Source organism: Oryctolagus cuniculus, chromosome 2 (assembly GCF_964237555.1).
Source record: "Oryctolagus cuniculus chromosome 2, mOryCun1.1, whole genome shotgun sequence".
Classification (NCBI taxonomy): Eukaryota; Metazoa; Chordata; class Mammalia; order Lagomorpha; family Leporidae; genus Oryctolagus; species Oryctolagus cuniculus.
Genome location: NC_091433.1, coordinates 193,038,354 through 193,056,222, shown reverse-complemented (window position 1 = coordinate 193,056,222; position 17,869 = coordinate 193,038,354). Strand labels below are relative to the sequence as shown.

Sequence of the window (17,869 nt, the reverse complement as noted above, 5' to 3'; positions counted from 1 at the left end):
GTGACTGTTAGGGCTCCTGCATCAATAGAAGTTTACTGGAGCACAGCACGTCTGTCCCCTGACTATACTCTGCAGTGACAGAGCTGTGCAGCTACAGCAGAACCCAAGCCAAACTTTGCCAATCTCTAGCCAAAAATCCTCCTAGAATCTCTGTTTTACTACATGCAATCAGATCAATTTGTGAACATCACCAGCTCCACAATGTAAGGTCCTTCAACCATGAATACAGAACACCTCTCCATTCAATCATCTTTAACGTCTCTCAGCTAGGTTTCGTACCTGCCATTCTGTTACTCAGTTTATTCCTAAGTACCTTCATGTTTTAGATGCCACTGTGAATGAAACTGTTTTATACTTTCATTTTTGTACTAGAGAGCAACCTAACCATTCTGTACACTGCTCTATGTCCTGAGGCCTTGACAACCTCATTTATTCGTTTTGGTAATTTTTAAAATTAATTTACTGAAAGGCAGAGCGACAGAGAAAAGAGGGAGAGACAGATCTTGCATCCTCTGGCTCACTTCATTAATAACTATGTCAACTGGGTGGGGCTGGACCAGCCTGAAGCCTGGAACTCCATCCAGGCCTCCCCTGTGGGTGCAGGGGCCCAGACTTGGAGCACCTTCTGCTGCTATCCCAGCCACAGCAGCAGGGCGCAGGATCAGAAGCAGAGCAGCTGAGCTGGGAGCCAGCGCTCTGCTGTGGAACGCTGGTGCTGCAGGTAGCAGCTTAACACGCTACACCCCGGTGCTGGCCCATCCCAGGTTTTATTGTTTTTGTTTTTTTTGGTAGCCACTATAGCAGTGCTCTCTCTTCCTCCCTCTCTCTTTCTCTCTCTGTGTGTATGTATTTCCCATTCTTTCACTTTCAACCTAAGTTATTTCTTTCAATCTAAAAAGTGTCCCTTGGACGCAACATATGGTTCAATCTTTTTTTATTCAGTCTATCAATCTCTTTTGACTGACATGTAATGTGTTTATTTATATGGTTAGATTTATACCTGCCATTTTGCTATTTGCTTGGGTTATGTCTCAGGTTGGTTCTGTTCCTCCTCTATTGCCTTCTTTCATTTCAGACAGATATTTGGTACTATTTGATTCCTGTTCATTCTTCCTTCCTGATTATTATGTGCCTTATTTTATCACACTCCACTTCAGATTGCTGACTTCATTCTCATAAGGCACAGCAAGTCTGCTGCAGCACAGCTCCGTCTTCCCCTCAGCCCCCGTGCTATGACTGTCACATGATGACGTCCACATATGTCCCAATCCCAGCAACACAGTGCTACGACGACTGCTTTACACAGCCACATATTCCTTCAGGAATTCAGAACAGAGAACGTATGCACAGTCTTTCGTGTTTACCACTCCCGCCTGCAGAACCAAGTTACCACGTGAGGGGCGTCCTCTAGCAGGTTTTCTTTTCACTGTTTTTGACAGACAGTTTTGGTGGGGATAAAACTCATGGTCGAAAACCTTCCCTTCTGCATTCCGAATGTCATCCTACTTTCCTAGGGCCGCCACCACTTCTGATCAGCATTGTGCTGACCCTCTGCCCACTTCGATGTATCTCAGTGAAGACCTGTTTGTGTTTATCCTATCTGAGGTTTGTTGAGCTTGAATCTGCAGGTTGACATCAAACATGGGACGCCCCCAGCCACCATTCCTTCCAACACTCTTCCCTCTCTCGATCCCTCTCCTCTGAGAGCTCCCATCGCTCACAGCTAGCACGCTTCACATCACTCCTCAGGTCTCCAGGGCTCTGTTTTACGTCATTTCTTCATGGTGGCTAGTATCTTGGACACATCATTAAGCTGACCGATTCTTCCTTTGGCCATCACAAATCACTCTGAAGCACATGCAGTGAATTTCTAATTCTGGTTCTTTTCAGCTCTAGGGCTTCCTGCTTCTGTATGGGTTCCGCGTATCTGCTCAGTCGCGGTCGTCATTATCTTGCTGTGTATTCACAACAGCGGCTTTGACACCTGGATCCATTAGAGAGTTCCAACTGACTGAGTCTTTCCTTATTTCTCGTTAAGTCTGGCACAATGGGAGGCGACTGGATAACACACTTACCTCTGGACTCTAATGCTCCTTTTCTTCCAGCTCTGCTCTCTGACTTGATCTGCTGAGCTCTCCCCTCCTTGTCCGCAGCAGCTGAGGTCTCCACTGTCTCTTTCCCAGGGTTGATTTTCTTCTCTAACCTCACTGTGGAGGCCGCTCCTGTGTCTGCACATCTGTGTGGTCAGAGCTGGTGCTCACATCCCTTCAGCCAGCAGGGTTCCAAGCTGCTGCTGCTGGACCCCAGGCGGGTCCCAGAGCCTCGCTGGAAAACTTCCTCCTGTCCACGTGCAGACACTAGGCTCCAGCCACCCAGCATTCGGTACAGATCTTATCCAGGCTTTTTACAGCTCTCGTTTCCAAGGTCTCCCTGCCAACCTCCTAGATCCCATCCAGGACAGGAGAGCTGGAGGAGCTGTGTTAAGACGCTGCATGAGACTTTACACCCCCACTTCGTGTCAGCAGTTCCCACGGCCAGTCTTGCTCTGCAGAATCACTGGGTCAGGAGATGGGAACTAGGTGACCCTCAGGCAAGAACACCACATATTCCCACTATGCTTATCCAAAAGCCTGAAGTTTCTCATGAATAAAAAGAGTCTCAAATTATTTGCTTTTATCAGCTTCCAGATTCCAAAAATAGCTTTCTCAAGTTCATCCAGTTTCGCGGTTTTCTGGGGTGGGGTGGGGATATCTGCTGACCTCTTCAGTACAACAGCTGGAAACTCTGCCAGTGAAAATGAGTGTTGTGGACCTGCTCCTCCAACAGAAGGGTCTTAGAAAACACCTGCCCTCCAGCATAAGACACCCATGCTGTCTTCACACAAGATCCAGGCTGCTCATTTGAGAGTGGATTCTGCAGGGTTGCCAGGGTCTCGCGTCATCACTGAACAGATCTCACTAGGCTCTTCCCCGAATGAGGGTGGGTGACTGCCAGCCATAAGCCACACTCTGAACTCCTTCCTACAAACCTGCAGACCGCCTCGGCTCTCAACACACCTCTGCCTGTTACCTACCTGCCTTGCGTTTCTGACCAGGTGCTCTCTCGGAGCAGAGATCCAATGATTACCAATGTAATAAAAGTCAAGACAGATTTTGCTTGTTATTTTACGAAACCCTATTTGGTTTTTTTTGTTTTGTTTTGTTTTTATTTTTTGACAGGCAGAGTGGACAGTGAGAGAGAGAAACAGAGAGAAAGGTCTTCCTTTGCCGTTGGTTCACCCTCCAATGGCCGCCGCGGCCGGCGCGCTGCGGCCGGCGCGCCGCGCTGATCCGATGGCAGGAGCCAGGAGCCAGGTGCTTTTCCTGGTCTCCCATGGGGTGCAGGGCCCAAGGACCTGGGCCATCCTCCACTGCACTCCCTGGCCACAGCAGAGAGCTGGCCTGGAAGAGGGGCAACCGGGACAGAATCTGGCGCCCCAACCGGGACTAGAACCCGGTGTGCCGGCGCTGCTAGGTGGAGGAACGAAACCCTATTTGTGAGAGAAAGAAGAGGAGCCGAGCCATGCTCACTGTATCAGACATAAACAGTGACAGTGACACATGAACCACTCGAGTCTTTCCTGCTCTGTGTTTAACATGAATCAAACCACCAAATCTTGTTCAAGCTTTTTAAAAATCCAACTTTCCTTCCCTCATCTGGCTCAGTAACATAATGAAGTCACTTACTTGTTCTTTACAAAGAAAATTCTCAAAGCTGACTCACATATACAAGCAAAATTGGAGTTTGGCTGTATGTATTAAGCAAGATTATTTTGCCTTTCAAAATACAAACAATAACAGACTGCATTAAGATTTGAGACCTTTGTACTCTAGTTCAAATAACACTGGAGTAATAGTTCCCAACTCAGTCTCTCCCATTACCTCGATAAATACACAAGAACATTATTAATAACATCAAAAACTATACCTGACAACATAATAAGAGTCTTGGAGAAATTAAGAACAATTACCCACAAAAATGCACCCAAATTCCAGTTTAACCCAGTTGCTACCAAGACCAGGACTCTGGAAATCCCTTTTTTTTAAAAAAAAAAGAGAGAGAGCGAGAAAGCTTCCTCTATCTGCCATACACAATCTTGGGGCGTCTACAATCTGAAGAGAAGGAACCTCTCACTGTCCGCCCTCAGGGGCTGCGTGTCCCACCCCACCTGCACAAAACACCACTAATCTTTCTTCTCATACTTCAGAAGGAATACTTAGGTGGAAAACAGGAAAAGAAAAAAAGCAATTTGCTGTTCTTCACCTGGAGATTCGGGCTCACAAATGCAAAAGATCCCAGAAGCGGGAGCAGAGAGCAGACTGCAGCACGCAGGGCACAAGCAGAGCCGCCAGAGCTCCGAGAGGGGAGCTGGAGGAGACCCACACTGCGGCCTGTGAGAACAGGCCCCTCAGGCGCACTCACATACACACACTTAAAATGTTTACAGAAAATCCCCAAATGCTTGCAGTGGCTAGGGCTGGGCTGGGCCAGAGCCGGGGACTCAATTCAGGTCTCCCTCACGGATGGTGGGAACCCTATTACCTGACGCGTCACCTGCTGCCTCCCATGGTGCACACGGCAGGAAGCTGGAGCTGGGTATCAAACCCAGGTCCTCTGAGGAGGGAACTGAGTGTCTTCACCATCATCTAACTGCTGGGCTAAACACCTGCCCTGGGACATGCATTTTAATCTCCCGAGGGTGGTGAGGGTCTGGGGACACAACACGGACAGGACCACAGGCCAACACACACTGGGCACTGCATGCAGGGGCCTCCCCAGGCTCCACAGCTGCAGCCCTGCCCACCCTGGATCCAAGTCTGAGACATGCATTTTCACATCCTAACCTCCGGAAACAAGAACCCGGCCCCAGACGATGGCCTATGATAACTCTTCCAGTCATGGCTTGTCACAGCTGAGGAATGAAGTATCTCTTTTAACCTGCCCTACAATCTTAGGACATACCTATTACTACTCATAGTTGATAAAAGAGGAAACTGAAGGTAGAAAGGCTAGATAACCCAGACAGTGTGACAAGGCTATGGCACTGGAACCTGGACCTGTTTGAGATTTCTTTCTTTGTTTATTCATTCATTCATAGGAAAGGCAGAGTAAGGTATGGGGAGGCTGGGGGAGGGGAGACAATCAATCTTCTACCCACTGGTTCACTACCCAAATGACCACAATAGCCAGGGTCGGGCCAGGCTTGAGCCAGGAGTCAGGAACTCCATCCGGGTCTTTCATGTGGGTAGCAGGCCAGCTCTTAGGATGCACAGCGACAGGGAGCTGTCAGAGTGGAGGAGCCAGGATCTGAACAAACACTCCAATGTCGGATTCTGGAGTCACATTATCAGTTAACCTGCTGCACCACAGAGCCAACCCCTAGAGCTTGGATCTTAGGCCCACGGTTATCCCATCGTGCCAAGGGCTATGTGAAGTGGCCAGTGGTACACGCTGAAGGGGACTCACTCTGTTAGGAAAAGGGGGAAGGCCTGCACCCAGAGGTCATGGGTCAACAGGGCTCTGAAGGCCAGCAGGACGCATGGTGAGCAGGCAGGAGGTCTCTGCAGACACAAAGGCTCCAGGCGTGAACAGCAGAGCGTGCAGAAGGGACAATAGTTTGCTCTGGCTGAGCCAGGTGAACAGCAAGCACAGGACGGGAGGCACAGGGTGCTGTTAGGCTGCCTGCAGACAGGAGTGCATCCGGTCACAGACATCTGCATCACGTGGGGAGCAGAGCACAGGACAGAGCAGGCCAGGGAGCAGTGACCTGAGAGTCCAGGGAAGAGACAGCGAATGAAATAGATGGGGCCAGGGAGCAATCATAGGCTGGAGGCACCAGGAAGCAATGATCGCCACACGTCTGGGTACTGTTTTAAAAATGCTGGGGGTGCTGGTGCTGTGGCGTAGATCCAGCTCTCTGCTACGGCCTGGGAAAGCAGAAGATGGCCCAAGTCCTTGGGCCCCTGCACCCGTGTGGGAGACTCAGAAGAAGCTCCTGGCTAGCCATTGTAGCCAACTGGGGAGTGAACCAGCAGATGGAAGACCTCTCTCTCTCTCTCCTTCTCTCTGTGTGTAACTCTTTCAAATAAATAAATAAATCTTTAAAAAAAAAATGCTGGGCACTGTTTTAAACATGCTGAGTCCTCGGAGGAAGAGAGGTGCACGCACGGGGTGTTGGCTGGCAGTGGAGGCGGGAAGGAGGAAGACATGAGGACTTTACTCCAAGGACCCGGCTGGCCGACCAGCGGCTGGGTGTCGGGAGAGCAGTACCCACAGGGCAGGACCATCTCGCCCAGGAGGGAGCCTCAGGCCCCCTGCTCCCACCTCCTCTGCCTTCCTTTCTGCTATTTTTTAACTCTTGATCACACATCTTTAAGGATTATCTCCTAAAATTTAACTTCATCTCCACTTACAAACTTCTAGTTATGAGTGCCTACTGTCTGCTAAGTGTACAGGACTAAGCCAGGTGAGTGAATGTAAGAAGGGGCTAAGATTTAGACCGATCTTTGAAAAGAATGAGAAAAGGAGCTGGAAAACATCATCAAAAGTAAAGGCCAAGAGCATGAAAGCCGGGAGCGCCCTGAGAAACCACGCGTCTGCGGTGGCCCCTCTGCCGTGTACAACAGCCCTGCGCCCACCCGAGCATGTGCCCACACCCACAGCCACACAGATGACGTGCAACGGAAGAACACGTGGGCAAGTGGGAAGCATGTCCCCTTCCATGCCCTCCCAGACTCTCAGCTCATCCAAAACCCAGTCCCGAGTGGACCCAGTAGGGGCAGGGGAGGAAGCACAGAGGCGGGGCCTCAGAGCAACAGGAGCCACTGATCCCGACGCACACGGCACAGACGCGGAGTGCGCCGAGGGACACGAAGGACACTGCAGAGCCTCTGTGCAGACGCCAGTGGGAAGGCCACGGGCCACGAGGCAGCGCAACCCAAAGTCTTTGGGAGATACTTTACACCATCAGAACTTACCGAGGAAACGAAAGTGTAATCCACAGTGAGCTAGTCGCTGGAAATCACCATATTAGAAATTAAAACTGAGAACTCTTAAAATTCAGATTTAAAATCATAGCTCATTCAAGCATGATCATGCCAATTTAAAACACATTTTTACAAAAAGAAAAAGACTGGTGGGAAGAGTGACACCTGTTGACATGCTTTACAAATCTCTGTAATGTCTGACTTATTAGAAGACAGCCAGGGGGCTGGCGTTGTGACACAGCAGGTAAAGCTGCCATTTGCAATGTGAGCATCCCACATGGGCGCTGGTTTGAGTCCCAGCTGCTCCACTTCTGATCCAGCTCCCTGCTAAAGGCCTGAGAAAACCGGTGGAGGATGGCCCAAGTATTTGGGCCCCTGCTACCTACATGGGTGACCTGGATGAAGCTCCTGGCTTTGGGCTGGCCCAGCCTTGGCCATTACAGCCACCTGGGGAATAAACCAGCAGATGGAAGATCTCTCCCTCTTTCGGTCTCTCCTGAGCAGCTCTCTGAGTCTCCGTGAGCCCAGCTGTCAGCTGGGGTAACAGCGCCGCAACCCGGGCCGGGCCGCATCAAGCAGGAATGCCTTTTGGCAGCTGACACCACACCCACACAGGGCGGCGTTTAACAAGTATCAGCGTTAATGAAAAGTTATCTACTAGCAGTAATCTATCCATGCTGCAGCTGTCTGTTGTCACCTTAGCCATCTGGAAACTTCAGCTCGCACTCCTTTTCAGTGGGTTTCACCTGCAGTTCTCAGTTCCACTACTTGTTGGCAAACACGGAAATGCCGAAGAGGCAGAGAAGCGCACGCTGACAAGACAGGCGGAGAGCCCTGGAGTCCCGACGGCACGCTGCCCGCGCTCACGAGGGGGGAGCCCTGGAGTCCCGACGGCACGCTGCCCCGCGCTCATGAGGGGGGAGCTCTGGAGTCCCCACGGCACGCTGCCTCCTGCTCATGAGGGGGGAGCCCTGGAGTCCCCACGGCACGCTGCCCCCTGCTCACGAAGGAAGAGGACTACCGCTCACACCCCCATTTTGCAGTCACATTCAGCCCGGTGCATCCAGCTCCACCCCCTTGACTGCAGACACTGCCAGACATTTACCAAGTGCATGGCGCAGACAGCACAGCACTGGGCACCGCACGCACTCCCCGTGCTCCTCTGTGCCCAGCACTGCAGTGTCAGGCCAGCCCCCGCACACAGGCACCGAGGCCTGGCCATCAAGGAGAGCAAGTGACTTCCAGCAGACGGTCTTGAAGGGAGCAGGGGACAGAGGCACACTTTCACCAGGGACAAAGCGGCTGGAGTGCAGGGAAACCACCATGTGTCTGAAGCCGTCAGGGTTTCCCAAAGATCAACTAGACCCTGACTCTGAGGCCAGCGCCGACACCCAAGGGAGGCGAGCAGAGGCCCCCACACGGCTGCCTCTCGCCATCCCCGTGGACAGCACTGCCTCTCCTGGAGGCCTCGCTGTCTCCCAGGTCAGTGAGACCATGCCTGAGTTTTTTATGTAGCACATGTAAAGTTAAAACTGCAGTAAACAGGGATCTAGGAAGGTGCCAAAAAATGCAACAGAAGAGATAAATCTCTTGGGTATAAAAGAAGCAGAGACTCTGACATGAAATGCGAATGTAAATGCAGTGAGTTTCAACAGAAACTCAAACATCAGAGACGGGCTGCAAAAGGCTTCACATTTCAAAGAAGCAGGAAACACAGGATGAGATGCTTCCGTCTTTGTATAGTTTTTAATTAATTAATTTCAAAGAAAAGACAGATCTGCCATCCACTGCTCAGTCTCCAAGTGGCTACAACAGCAAGGACAGGGCCAAGCCAAAGCCAGGAGCCCGGGACTCAATCCAGGCCTCCCACATGGGTCCAAGGACCCAAACACTGGAACCATTACCTGCTTCCTCCCAGAACACGTATTAGCAGGAAGCTGGATCCAGCACAACTTTACCAATGCACCAAACACCTGCCCCTATACACCATTTTTAGATCAATTTTCTCCCTTTTCCCTTCTGTTTACTAAGGAAATAAAATCAATTACTGCATTACATATGCCTATCAAGGAACACTGTAATCATGTGAATTCCGTATCAAACATTTTAGCATTTAAGCTGCTAAGAAAGGTACCTGCAGTCTGTCTTCTGAATAGTTTAGAGCTCTGGCATCTAGGAAAAACTGGGACACAGGTAAAGCCTTGCACAGTGCTATATACCAGCTCTCTAACCCCTCCGAGTCTCAGAAAGAAACTGTCCCAATGATACATCAATTCTATACCAGATTCTTAAAATTCTTTGAAAGGCGAACGGTGCCTAACCCATCGTGGGGCAGTCTGTGGTCTTCTCCTAACACAGGACCACCACACACGCGGCTCTCTGACAGCCCAGTCCCCACCTCCTCTGTGGTGCTCAGGTGCCCGGGAGCAGCGGACACCCACGTTCCGCTCTGCTGTCTGGATGCCCCGCCCCACAGGGCCTGGCCAGTTCTCAGAGAATTTGCTCTAATACTTCTGTCTTTCTTTCCATAACACTCTAAAGAAGGATTGCTGAGCAAGCCAGCAACAAGAGGAAGTATTTTTTTACATGAACTTAATTTATATGAGTTACTTGATAATTACATTTTTAGTCCACTGATATTAAGATACTGAAGTCTAACAAAATTTTAATAATCTCACACAAAGCACTTATGGAAGTCTGGAACGTTTTAAATAAAGGCAGAGACTCTAGAGATTAAAATCATTACTACCCAGACACTTACTGAGAGGCTGAATCTTCCTGACAGCATCCTCAATACTACGTTCTTAAAAAAAAAAAATTATATTTATTTGAAAGGCAGATTTACAGAGAGGCAGAGGCAGAGAGAGAGAGAGAGAGACAGAGACAGAGAGAGGTCGTCCATCCGCTGCTTCACTCCCCAAATGGCTGAAACGGCCGGAGCTATGGAAGCCAGGAGCCTCTTCCACATCTCCCACGTGGGTGCAGGGGTCCAAGCACTTGGGCCATTCTCCACTGCTTTCCCAGGCCACAGCAGAGAGCTGGATCAGAAGTGGAGCAGCCGGGTCTCAAACCAGCGCCCACATAGGATGCCTGCACTGCAGGCGGCTTTACCGCTACACCACAGCGCCAGCCCCCAGTTCTTTGTTCTGATCTACAGAGAGGCCACTTCCACCTCTCATCGACAGTGCCTATCAGTCTGTCGAGCAAATAAACCAGGGTGTTTATGCTGTCTGCCGAGTGAATGTCTCGTTGCTTCTCCAACTTAAATAAAGCACCGCTCCTCAGAATCCAACAACCTACAACAGCATGGACGAATCTCTCCGACTTCCAGCCAGCCGCTGGTTTTGTGACCTGTTCAAAAGATTCCGCCTTCTGGAACCTCTGTCTCCACACCTGTCCAATCCGGTGCTTCCGACACCAGATACTGAATGGTTAATGGGATACTCGGGGCAAGTACTCAACAGAGTCATGGGTTTGCAAAAAAGTCCCAGGTCCAAGTCCAAGACGCACACTGTTTCTAGCACAGAGATCTACAGCTCATAAAAACATAGCAGGCAACACGGAGAGGTCATCATCTGGTAAGCCCTAATTTTCCAAGCAAGTTCTCTGTTTCTTACCTAACAGCTGAAAGAGCCAGTCTCCTCACTGCGCCTTCCGCTCACGGGCATTTATGCAAATGGCGTGGCGTTAGGACAGGCCCTGAGGGCCCTCACTGCTCATCAGGGCTGCAGGGCTCCTGCGCTTTCCTGCGGTGTCTGGCAAGGACCAGCCTCTTCATGCAGGGCACGGTGAGCAGCCACTTAACCTGCTGAGCCACAACACTCACCCGCCATCTTTTAATTACGCTATTATTATTGTCAAGACAAGGAAGATACATCATCTAATCGGACAGTGTTTTCAAAATCCTCTTTGTTTTCACAGATTAGTTTGGAACGTTAGCCAGCAAACCGGCATTTCAGATACTCCTGACCCAGCCCCCACCCCCCCAAGGTGATGTGCGCCGACTTCTGCCTACGCTAGGACACTGCGATGGAACAGCGCCCACAGCCATGCCTTCATCACCAGTGGACTGTGGTAGCCACAGTGGCCCCTCCTCATCTGTGTGATCCTCCCACTTCATATAAAAACCCACCCAAGAGCGGGGGGCTGCTTCCCCAACTTGCTCAAGAATAACTGAAACCCCCTCAACAGAGAAACAGAGATTCGGTTTACAGTTGGAAGCACAGATTCAAGTTCAAGCATCGCCACGAGCCGTGCCACTGACCTACCAACGGACAGGCATCCGAGTCACATCCCGTCCTGTCTGGAACTTGATGGATGAGGCTACAAGTGTCCACACACCCAGCAGGACCCGGCCATCCTGAGCGCCAGGTGACCCTCCAGCCACGGCGGTTTTCTGAAGCCTTACGTAGTTGCAGAGTGCTGTATGCATTCTTCAGGACGCAGCTAACGGTGCGTCTGCTCCAGGAAGAACGACCACCACATACAAACCCCTGCCTTGTCCAGGGACCCTGCTGACTCCCAGGACCTCGCCTCAAAACAGTGAGGATTTTTTTTACATGACACATTCTCATAATCCTAATGGCTAATGCTTTGAAGTAATTAGCATGGTGAGCCCCTGGCTGGAATCAGGCACCCCGAGTCCAAATCCCAGGCCCAGCACTTGCTACCCTGTTTCTGGACCTAAGTATTCCACGCAGTCCAACAAGGTTTGTGGTTGGGATACAGCAGCAATGTGTGTGCTTAGCACAGTGGCTGGTAGGTGGTAACTGTTGGAACATTAGTCGTTATGAGGCTAAGATCACATACAAATCAATTTGCTAACTGAAGTCTTTTAGCTTAGTATAGTGCAGCAACACCATAAGGGCCTTTATCCCACATCACTAAAGGGCTCGTAAAAGCAGCGCATGGAGACCATCAAGGAAAAGCCCCAAGTGCACTTGCTTCCTCTTCACTGCCTGTCTACCGCGGATCGCAGGCCCACCCTCAGAGAAGTCAGTATCCCCCACAGAGGTCCTGTCGGGCACCACACTGCTAACAGCTGCACGAGGACGAACGCTACTGAGGCTTCCGCACACCAGATGGCACCCTCTGGTGCAGCCCAGCGACGGCAGCTCCGGGTGACATTTCTGCCGGGAATCCACACTACAGCTTCCTGTGAGGGGTGCCAGCAGACAGAGAGGTGAAGGTGGACCCCAGCACTACATGTGAGATCGAGGCCACATCAGCTAGAACTGTCTCCAACTCCACCCCACTTTCCCCAACCACCACGACCGCTGTTCCACGGTGAGCCTAGAAGAAAAATAGAGTGGGCAGAGCACCACAGAACCCCTCAGGCCACTGCAAGCGACCCCCAACAGAGGTCATTCAAGGGCAGTAGCAGGGAAGCACGCATCTGCTGGGAAATCTCACAGAATCAGGAACCAGCACCCAACCCAACCCAACTGAACAGATTCAAAAGCAGGAGCCCCCAAACACCCATTCAACAGGACAGGACAGAACACCTGGCCAGGTGAGCTTCCACCATCTGGAAGGTCAACAGCGGGGCACCAAGTGAGCACAGCGCCCCCGCAAGGAGCTCGTGTTCTGGGGAGAGCTGCAGCCCACGGAGTTAACGTGGCAGCGTGAGTACTTGCAACAGCTCTGGCAGGACACCCTCTGAGAGGCAAAACACAAAATAAGCCCATCAAATTCTTTGGAACTAAGAACCTTTGCAGGCATTTCACTCCCAGGCCTGAGCACCTCTTGTGAGTGCCAAGCTCACCCCTCCAAGGTTCCCCTGGACAGACATCCCCACGGTATGAAGCCCTTGGGTGCCTCAGCAGTCAGGGTTCAGCTCAGTTCAGGCCCAGAAAGGAAGTCGCTTGGCGGAGATGCTGAAGCTAATGACAATTCAGCAGTTTGAATTCAAATCCGTGTGAGATAGGACTTCACAACGTTCATGGAAAATGGAATTAAAAGAAAAGCTTATTTTGCTGCCAAAAAAAAAAAAAAACCAGAAATTCACCTTGAAATTCATGCATAGTTTTTTCATACTATGCATTTTCCATGAACCTTATGAAGAATCCTTGTGTGCGTCGATTTTAACAATTTTTGCACCAAAAATTCCATTTTCAAGGAACTTTTAAAACTATCCTCACAGATCCAACTCCAAACCAATGCTCACAATAAAACCAGTCCTGAGGCCACCCAGTGCAGCCTGGAGTTTGATTCTGACCTTTTCTCAACCTAATCTGCTGTTTATCACCAATAATGCAAGCTTCTGATGAAGTATCCTTTCACTATTTCCTAACATCACAAAATAATTATCCTGGGGCATCATTCTATTTCACACCAAACACCTGGTTCCGGGTGCTGTACCTGACGATGCACAGCCAGTGCGCACTTTCCGTCTCGCATGCCGTTCTCTCCCCGCTCCCTGCTCCTCGGCCTTCTCTGTGACAGTATCCCTCCGTGATGGGCCCCGCGGGGTGACGAGCATGTCTTTCTATTCACAGGTGCAACAAAGACTGGATGCACGAGCAGATGTCGCATGCTCCTAGCCCAACCACCCCTCGGAGGGCAGGGCCACGGCTCCGTTCTTTGGGCTTGCAAAAATGCTGTGGCACACACTATCTGTTCAAACCAGCGGACAGCAACTCTAAAATCACCATCCCGTAGTTCTCATAACAACCTCAGGCACAGTTCAGCAACCGTGAGACACACACAGCCTTACTGTGTCTATCCACGTCTTCCAGTTTTTCTCTAGGTCATTTACTCTACGGAGAACGGCGTGCCACGTTAGGAAGAAAATACTCCTGCTGAACGTCCCCAGGTCAGCGGGCTTTCCCACACTGCCATTCCCACTGCCCCACATTTCTGCTGCTCGTGTTGACATAGGGGCAGTTCCCTTCTGCCATGTTCCAAAAATCTGAAACTGTTCTTTGGAGCTCAAAAGGAATTTTTCCCACAGAGAAGTCAGAAGACAAAACCCAGCCACTGAAGGGCACTTGGGCTCCCACGTCCTCACAAAAGCCTATTCAGCACGCAAGAACACCACAGGGCAGTCCCGCTGCGCCACCTTCTCCAGGGAAAACGGCGTCCTCACTCCAGCTGGCTCGACCGGAAACGCACTCCTGATCCCTTCCCCTGTGGCCAGGTGGAGCGGCTCCGTACGCACAGCCCTTCCCCGGGCACGGAGGGCAGCTCAGCCCAGCAGAGGCTTCTGGTGAGAAGTAAGGACAGGTCTCTCAGGGGGTGGGCCTGAGATGGCGCTCGGCGGATCGCAGGAAGCCACAGCTGCGGCCATTCAGGAGCAACAGCTCTAGAACGCTATCTGGATGGCATCAGCCAACCCATGTCACCACGCGTCATTCGATCAGCACTGGGCAAGAACACACCATCTCCTGGTATGCAGATGCGCACGGCATGACTGCTGTCACAGAACCTGCAGGCTCTGAGGACAACACACAGCACTGACACTCTCTAATATGCTCCCCCACCCCCAGTGGGCTGTTAGGAATGCTGAAGACAAAAGAAACTGACAAGACAGAGTGGGAAGAAATCAACACCGGGACTGCACAGGAGAAAGGCGCCTGTGGCAGCCGAGGAACAGGAGGTTCAAGGACGGGGGACTGAGGCCGGGCGTAACCTCAGAACCTGTGCTAAAAGTGCAAGCTCCAGGTCTCTGTGCCTCAACCACTGAGCAACCATCGTGTCAGACACGCTGGGACCTCCACGCGGCACAGGTCCCTGGAAGCAGGCCTCGGCAGCGGCTTTCCAAAACACATCGTCCCTGGGGAACAGGAGGGCATCTAAGGTCAGGAAGGAGACATAGCCGTCCTCAGAATATGGAAGACACACGGCCAACCGCCCTCCCTGAGCGATCTCAAAACACAGGTGCACAGTCAACTTTGGAAACAGCCGTAAAACACTGGAGACGGTTATGAAACAAAGCACAATGTGAAAACCAAGTGAGAGAAGCTGACTTAGACCGCTTTATCCCACCTCTGCTGAGATCTGCAACACCTTTAACAGCAACAGCTTTTCATTTCATGAAGTGAGATACAGCTTAAACTCTTCTGACAGTGTGTGACACTGTTAATTTCAAACAAAATTAAATGACTTAAAACAGCACACTCAGGGGCCAGCCCCGTGGAGCAGCAAGTTAAGCCGCCTGTGATGCCAGCATCCCACATGGGTGCTGGTTCAAGATCTGGCTGCTCCACTTCCCATCCAGCTCCCTGCTAACACACCTGGGAAAGCAGCAGCGGATGGCACAAGTGCTTGGGCCCCTGCATCCACGTGGGAGACCTGGAAGAGGCTCCAGGTTCCTGGCTTCTGGCTTCAGCTCCAGCTGCTGCAGCCATCTGGGGAGTGAACCAGCAGATGAGATCTCTCTCTCTCTTTGTCTCTCCTTCTCTCTTTGTAACTCTGCTTTTCAAGTAATTAAAACATAAATCTTTTTTTTTTTTTTTTTTTGACAGGCAGAGTGGACAGTGAGAGAGAGAGACAGAGAGAAAGGTCTTCCTTTTGCCGTTGGTTCACCCTCCAATGGCTGCCGCGGCCGGCACACCGCGCTGATCCGATGGCAGGAGCCAGGAGCCAGGTGCTTTTCCTGGTCTCCCATGGGGTGCAGGGCCCAAGCACTTGGGCCATCCTCCACTGCACTCCCGGGCCACAGCAGAGAGCTGGCCTGGAAGAGGGGCAACCGGGACAGAATCCGGCGCCCCAACCGGGACTAGAACCCGGTGTGCCGGCGCCGCTAGGCAGAGGATTAGCCTAGTGAGCCGTGGCGCCAGCCAAAACATAAATCTTAAAACAAACAAGCAAAAACCCAGCATGTGGGTTCAAATCTACCGGTTTTTAGCTCCGTGGCTGCCCCACTGGCCTGCTTGCAAACTGAGGCATTCGGCAGCTCCTTGCTCACTGTCTACATGTTCTGATGGATAAAAACCAAGAAGGAATTTGGGTGTCCGTAAGAAAGACTAGATGGCCACTGAGGAATACAAGACAGAGGCGCTGAAATCGAAGAACTTCTCAGTTTTATTTAGGGCTCTTGATGGATTTTCAAAACACAAAAAATAGGTACTTGTCAATGTCCACGTTCTGTGGTCCCAGCAGCTCCAGCCGCGGCTGGTCAGCAGCTGCCATCAGAGAACCTGGATGGCAGCCTCCAGCATTCAAACGGAAACAGTCCCTAAGCACTACTGAGACATCTCCAGGGACAGACACATGGTTACCTAAGTCACACTGGCAAACACTGCCGAGTACTGAGCTCGCCCTTCCTCAGGCCGCAAATCCGCCTTCACCTACGCCACCCACTCCACCCCAGCACCCCAACGCTCCCCACAGCCTGGAGACAGCTGTCACACCTTCCCTTCAACGTCTGCTCCTCCGTGGGCACTGGCCTTGAGGGTCAGCACTCCTTTCGACATTTCGTTCTGCTAATAAACACAGAAAGATGAGGTGCATGTGAACACCTACGAATTTGCTTAAATGAGAAAACGGAAAACCTGTGAGCCAACTTGCAGAACTGTGCCTCAATTTTAGCTGAATATGCACCTGCCCTCCTACACTTCCTGTTTCTCCCTCCTGACAACTTCATGGAGGTAAAATGTACAAAACATGAAACATACCTATTTTTTAAAATATTTGAGAAGTATAAACACAGAGAGAAAGTGAAACAGAGGCAGATAAGAGCTCCTACCCTCTGGTTCTCCTCCCAAATGCCCAAAACCCTTCTAGGACCAAAGCCAGGAACCCAACCCAGGTCTCTCATGTGCGTGGCAGGGACTCAGCCACTGGAGCCATCACCTGTTGCCTCCCAGGGTACATGCACTTTGGCAGGAAGCAGATGTCAGACTAAAATCCAGGCACTGACCTGAGATGCGGACATCCCAACTGTGCCTTAACCATTAGGCCAAACACCAGCCACACTCACCTAATCTAAATGTACAATTCAATGAGCTTCACTGTATTTACACCACAGAACAATTTCAGACATTTTCCATCACTCCAGAAAGTTCCCTTATTCCGGGACCTAATGGGGTGATGATGGGTGGAGCCACGGGGTTGGGGCTGGAAAGGCTCAGCTACCAGGAATGTGCGACACCTGCCAGGGAAAGCTGTGGGCTTCGTGCCAACCCCGCCTGCAGTGCAGGGCTGAGGGGCGGGGCTCATGCCAACCCCGCCTGCAGTGCAGGGCTGAGGGGCGGGGCTCGTGCCAACCCCGCCTGCAGTGCAGGGCTGAGGGGCGGGGCTCGTGCCAACCCCGCCTGCAGTGCAGGGCTGAGGGGCGGGGCTCGTGCCAACCCCGCCTGCAGTGCAGGGCTGAGGGGCGGGGCTCGTGCCAACCCCGCCTGCAGTGCAGGGCCGGGGGGCAGGGCTCCTGCTCACAGGGCGAACAGACGCTGGACTCAGCCGTAGACTGGCGTCTGTCCTGCTGGGTTTCTGACCTGGCCAATTTCCTCCTTTCTCCTTGCCTTCTGCCCCCTTTTGGAACAGGAATCTGTACCCTGTGCCTGTCCCACCACTGCATTCTGGAAGTATGGAACTGGACTCTGATTTTTCACAGGTTCGCAGCTCTAAGAGTCCATCTGAAGTCTCCGCTGAGACTGCACCTGGACTTCTGAGTGACGCCGCCACGAGTTACGACCCTGGGACGATCTCGAGTGCACTGAATGCACCTTGCCTTCTGAGATGGACACGGGCTGGCGGGCCAGGGGCAGAGGTCACGGCTGGGACGTGGCTGTTCCCCCGGTCACGTGTGAGAAGCACGGTCCCCAGAGTGGCAGTGCTGGCAGGTGGCGTGGAGCTAGGAGAGCGTTCTTCCGGAAGGCCCGTGGGTCCCCCCGCCTGGAGCT

The 17,869-nt window shown here is 51.7% G+C and overlaps 1 protein-coding gene and 1 long non-coding RNA gene across 11 annotated transcripts in view; one reads left to right on the top strand and one right to left on the bottom strand.

The window, feature by feature from the left end:
• MBOAT2 (membrane bound O-acyltransferase domain containing 2) overlaps window positions 1-17,869 on the bottom strand; it is a 122,975-nt gene that overhangs the window by 53,253 nt on the left and 51,853 nt on the right. The window lies entirely within an intron of this gene.
• On the top strand, window positions 10,443-16,276 carry LOC138848670 (uncharacterized). Its single transcript, XR_011386784.1, has 2 exons — window positions 10,443-10,603; window positions 10,947-16,276. It is a non-coding gene; the product is annotated as an uncharacterized lncRNA (long non-coding RNA).